The sequence below is a fragment of the Arachis ipaensis genome, chromosome B06, assembly GCF_000816755.2.
Source record: "Arachis ipaensis cultivar K30076 chromosome B06, Araip1.1, whole genome shotgun sequence".
NCBI lineage: Eukaryota > Viridiplantae > Streptophyta > Magnoliopsida > Fabales > Fabaceae > Arachis > Arachis ipaensis.
The window spans coordinates 15,891,850-15,897,623 of record NC_029790.2 but is presented as its reverse complement, the minus strand read 5'-3'; the positions used below and the strand labels follow the sequence as shown (position 1 = coordinate 15,897,623).

The 5,774-nt window shown below is 41.0% G+C and overlaps 1 protein-coding gene across 3 annotated transcripts in view; it reads right to left on the bottom strand.

The window, feature by feature from the left end:
- The window catches only part of LOC107645789 (protein PHR1-LIKE 1), a 3,928-nt gene extending 3,297 nt beyond the window's left edge, over positions 1-631 (bottom strand). The window contains exon 1 of one of the 3 annotated variants that reach the window (XM_021104107.1): positions 259-631. The gene's annotated coding sequence lies outside the window, so the exon portion shown is untranslated. Of the gene's footprint in view, positions 1-30; positions 183-258 lie in introns of those variants that run through there. The other 2 variants (XM_016349905.2, XM_021104108.1) reach the window with 2 other exon arrangements.

The window sequence follows — 5,774 nt, the reverse complement described above, 5'->3', positions numbered from 1 at the left end:
CAAAACTAATGAACACAAATATACACATACGTGGCAATTATGTGAATCCATTGAACATTAAGCTATTTCAGTGGTGCCATCAAATCTGAATTCGCCGTTAAAAACATTGACAAGTGTCACAAAAAAAAAATCAGAATTTCACCCACACCCACACCCCAACACACACACACATCTCTGACCAGAACAGATCAAAACACACTTCCAGATTTGAACAAAGAAATTTGCCAAATTAATAGATATGAGCTCAAAATAATTTACCTTATCCAAAAATAAATCCAACCCAAAAACAATAAGCAAGTGACACCTAACCCCAACAATCAAAAATCAACACTTTTTGAAATTTACAAAAGTGGGTGTATGGATTATGCACTTACCTATAAAAATGATTATGTGGGAACTAAGAGAACCTGAAAGCTGGGAATCCAAGGTTAGATTTTTGAGGTTCGGCTATGGTTGTTTGTGGTTATGGTATGCTATAACAGAAGACAAGGTTGAGAGGAACACAGAGTTGTATTGCTGTTGCACACGTATTTTGGGTTTGTCGTGTTTCACTTAAACAAACAATCTCGGAACCCAAACTCGGTCCTTTTTGGTGTTTTTGATTCTCATAATATCATATTATCATTCTCTCTCTCTCTCTCATAAAAAATCATTACCACACCCTCCATTTCTCTCTCTTGTCATTGGCCAACTGAAACAAGTTTGCCATCCCCTGCGCCACTCACACGTGTGTCTCTTCTCTTGTTCATTCTCCACCGTCCGATTCGGATTCATGCACAAGCTTTTGTTTTGTGTGTGTCACTCTAATCCTTTTCCTCCCTGCTATTTGCACTTTGCAACTTGTTGACTTTAACAAATGTAAAGCAAATAATGACATGGAAAAAAATTATGTATATTATATAGTATGTGTGGATTTATTGGCTGCTGATGGAAGCGAAAGGCTGCTAATGAACGGTGTTGAGTGAAGAGTGAAGAGTGAAGAGTGATGAATGTGAGTGTGGCATGGGTCCAAAAATGGTCCATCAAGGTCATTGGTCATTGTCTAATTTCTTTTTGAATGGTGGCGATTCCTACCTTATTACTTGCTACTCTATGTCAAATTTGTCGAAAATGAAAGAAAGCTATGCCCTATGTGCTGGATTATTTTATTTTTCCAGGGTATCTATCATTGAAAAAAAGACTCACTTCTTGGTTTTACTTTACTTTTATTAGAGGTGCTTGCTTTTAATTTAAAAGGATAGATGCTAACTATAAATTTAAACATTAATTCAAACTCTTGACCCTTATCTAAAAGAATTGTTATGTGCTAAGTGCTACATAATCACTGGGTAAAATGTTTTGTGGCTAGTGTTCCAGACTAATAACAGATCTAATTTCTAGATTCGTAACTTTATAGCGTTACCTGTAATTAATTAAGTAGGCTCAATATCATATCATAGTCCATTTTGTTTATAAAACATAAAAAAATCATTCACTATATATATACATATTATTTTATATATTTTTATTATATATTTTAATATGTATTTTAATAGTTAGTTGCATAATGTTAATATTTTCATTTTATTGATGGGATGTATGTATACAAATGGCCTTTTTGCCAGTTCCTTCTAGTTTTGTTATATCAAACACCTACTTATAAAAAGAATAAAAAAAAACGAACCACTCAATATTTGATTTAGCAAGGATGAAGATACCCAATCACCATACAGAGGGCTTCAAGACCACAGATTACCTTTTTCTACCGTTTTTTATTTAAAAAAAATGTTATTGTATTATAATCATCGTACTGATTGTAATGTAATTTTTTAGTTTTAGGATAGGTACTCTTTTAATTTCTAAAATTTAGAGTTGAAATTAAAATTGTTTATAACATATTTTCGTTTAAAATTATCATTAATATTAAAATTATTTTTTGGTCAATAAAACGATAAATTTACCCTTAATAATTATAAAATTAATAATTAAAAAATATAAACCCTATCTTCCTCTTTGTTATTAATGATATGCCTAGCAAATTTCGATGTTGATAACAGTGGTAAAATAGGACAGCGACAGTAAATGTTGGAGTAACGATGGCAACGATCTCTCTCTCTCTCTTTCTCTTTCTCTCTCTCTCTCTTCGAACTCCCTTCAAGCGACGGTAGCATCACGTGACGGATCTAGGTCTTTGGAAAGAAGCTCGACTTGGTAGATGAAGTTATTAAGTCCAGAGATAAATATGCAGAGCTTGAGGCAACCATAGATAAAGGTATGGATGAGATGGTGCAGAACCTGAAGGCTCAATTTCGGGTTGTTGCTCTCGAGGCGGACCTCTCCCTTATTAGTCCCGACAACATTGTGGTTGATGGGAAGATTGTTCCTGCACCTAAGGACGATGAGGATACTCCCATGCCCGACCCGAAGACCTTAGAAGTCCGAGTTAAGGGAGCTTCTCAAAGCTTTCCAACTCGGATGGAAGATGAGCCCATCATACCTCCTCCTAAGAAACTCCCTACTCCTTCTGAAGCTATTCTGACCTCCTCTACTTAGCCTAAAGATGCTACTAATGGAGAATAGCTCCTTCCTTTGTAATTCATTGCTTTGAATGACCCGGCTTGTGGGTCTTTATGAAAAATTTTTTGTTTTGTAATAGTCGTAGTTGGAATACTTTATTTCTCCTTGCTTAAAGACCTTTTTCCACTACTCGCATATGTGGTGGTTCTTTTGCATGAATGAGTATTTTTTTTTATCATCCTCTGCTTAGTTTATTTTTGCCTTTTACGACTTAATTGTAAATCATTTTGGTAGCTTTAGATGCTGCCTTGAAAATGTTGGGTTTTTATTAAGTGGAAAAAGACGTCGGTAAAGTAAGTCGGCCATTCTTTAGACGTTTCTCTTGTAAATTTAACTTTCCCTTAATTGTTTGCATTCCGACTTTAAGTAGTCGAGTTTATCAAGTTATTCTTGAATTTCGTTTTTAGGCCCGACTCTTTTAAGGTTGGACCACGAAGCTTACATAACTTCTTACATTAATTTGTACCTCGTCGCTTCATCTTACTGACCACTCAGGTCGGGCAATGATTTTCGCAGTTTTTCGAGGTCAAATTAATGTGTTTGAATGAGAAAATTGATAGAAAATGAGTTATCAATAAGAGAAAAATATTTATATACCTTTTCTTGCTACTAAGGATTTCTTTTATCCTTAGCCCTTGTTGTGGTGCCTCATTAAAATCCCCTCCAGAAAAATTCTTTTCGGAAAAAAACCATGAAGTCAGAGAAAAGAGTACACCAGGGCGCAAGGTGCACTTTCTGACGGTGGATTTGACGGAAGGGTAACTAGAGGCCGTGATGAGGTCAGCAACATACCATAGTCGTACAATGGTGGTGTGGCATACTGGGCACCAGGACGAACCCCACCGCGTATGACGATCTAGATGCAGGAGATATCTGTGGCATCCACACCGAGGTATATGCGGGAACAGATGGATACTGGTACTGTCCGACACCCTGCTCTCTCCCAGTCTAGAATGACTCTGCTAGGCGCTGCATCGATGCGGATCAGCGGTGTGAAGCTAGAAGGCGTTGTCGAAGAATATCTCATTCACCATCTGCTCCTCCTGATGGCTACATGATGGTCCTGGATCATGCCATCCGGGTGGTGATGTGTTCCAGATGGCCCGATGCTGCGGTCCTCCTAAACCAGGTGGAAGATGCGGTGCGTGGGCTGGTCGAGGTGGAGGAGGTGCAGGTGCAGGTGTATCCTCCCTGTCTGACGGGAGGTCTCCATGATCCTCCTGTCGATCGTACTCTGCCTCCTCGTCAGACTCTACATCCAGCCGCGCCCGACGAGGCTTGACCCTCTCCCTCCTAACCCCCTCGCCCGGTATTCGATCTCTAGCACCCCTGTCCCTTCGAGCAGGTCGCCGGGTATCGTTCTAACCTCAGTCGCCCGCCTACGCCGATCTGGCACTCCCCGAGGAAGGTAAAGATCGTCCCTCAGCTAGCTGGCAGTGGGCTGTACATCAGCGGGTAACTCGATGAGCCTCGAATCCTCCAACACCTCTTCGCCTAACAGGTACCTAACATGACAAGCCCTATGCTACCAATCGTAATACTCCTGCGTCGGCCTGGTGTCGAACATGTTCATAATGGAGTTCCTGTGACGTGGACGAAAACTGGTACACCATCCCTCGTACCAATCGTGATGTCTGTCAAACCACCACATATCCTCACCCTGGCCAGGAGCCTGTCAGAACAAACACAGACAAATAACTAGTCTGATGGGGTTGTCTGGGGCACATATGTATATTGTAATAATTTAACTCTAAAACCAGTAAAGCAAAGATAAATAAGATTTCAGCGATACCTGTCATGGTTCACTAGAGTGTCAGGCACCTACTGCTCTCCATTGAACTGCCGTTTCACCCAGTCAACCTAGTGAAACTGCACAACATTGAAGCAGACAAGAGGGACGACTGACATCCATGTCCCCCACTCCTCCTCCTCGACAAACCAAGGAGGGCACAGAGCCTGCAGAGCAGGGTCATCATACGCCCTCCATACAAACTGAAAGAACCGTGACATAACAAATAATTAGTACTTATAAACGAATGCAACATAAAGGACAAAAATGAAATTGTGGTTCAGTCAAGCATGGTACTAACCTCATCAAATCGTAACCTGTCGATCGATACTCTCCAATGCAGGAGCCTGGCCTCATGCTGATCTCTGCTCTGCTACTGTAGTCCAACCAACCTGACACCAATCAAAACAATAAAAGCAGTTCATTATGCAGAAGGTCGTAAGAAATTACAAACTCATAACTAAATAAAGACATAAACAGTTGTTACCTCACAGCCATAGGATACATGTAGTTCGCTCGATCCGGTAGACACCACTAAGGAAATCTCTAGTATATCCAGGACATCAATAGTGGAGTGCATCCAACAATGTCCGTGACGCCTCGGTGTGCCGCCAAGCATAGTGACTGGTACATCCAAGCCAGCACGGCCAAGCACTAAGACAATGCCCGCACTGCCCAAAGTCCTGAAGAAGTGAGAGCCATCGCATGTGGACCAAGTTGTTCGACTTGTCAATCATCAGATATCCTCCGATCAGTAACATGATATAGCATCTAGCATACTGTCGGAGGGTCTTTGGGTCGTCCATAGCGGGCATCTGGTGGACACGATCCTGCAGCCATACGAGCTTCAGCGTGAACGACTCCTTCCTCTATGCTGCCTATTGTGGAGCCATTGGAGGCCTGGCACCCAGGAGCCGCTCCACCAACTGCCACGTCTCCGTCTGGTACCACCTACCAAAGTCACGGAAGCACCCCCCAACAGGGTCCTCGTGGGGGCGTAGCCCTAGGTGGTACGCAACGTCCTGCAGGGTGATAGTAACCTCATCCCACGGGAGATGAAATGTGTGGGTCTCCGGACGCCATTGCTCCACGAATGCCGTAATTAGGGCATTATCGAATGTGAAGTCTTTGAAAGACACCGTGTCACCGAATCCAGCCTCCCTCAGATACGGGACGATAGCGTCCAGTGGAGGAAAGGTATGACTCACTCACCGAGGCAGTAGAAGGCAAGGCCTCTGAAGAAAAAATATATGTTCGCAATTATCAATAAATAATTTTAAATCTTTTACTGGTTTTTTAAAGTTTAACTGTCCTTATAATGTCACTAAATTTTTAAATAGGTGCCTATATTTTTTTTTAATTCTTACACTATTTTTAGTTTTGTAATTAGATCTTTTCAGTATAAAAAATATTAAATTTAAATAGATAC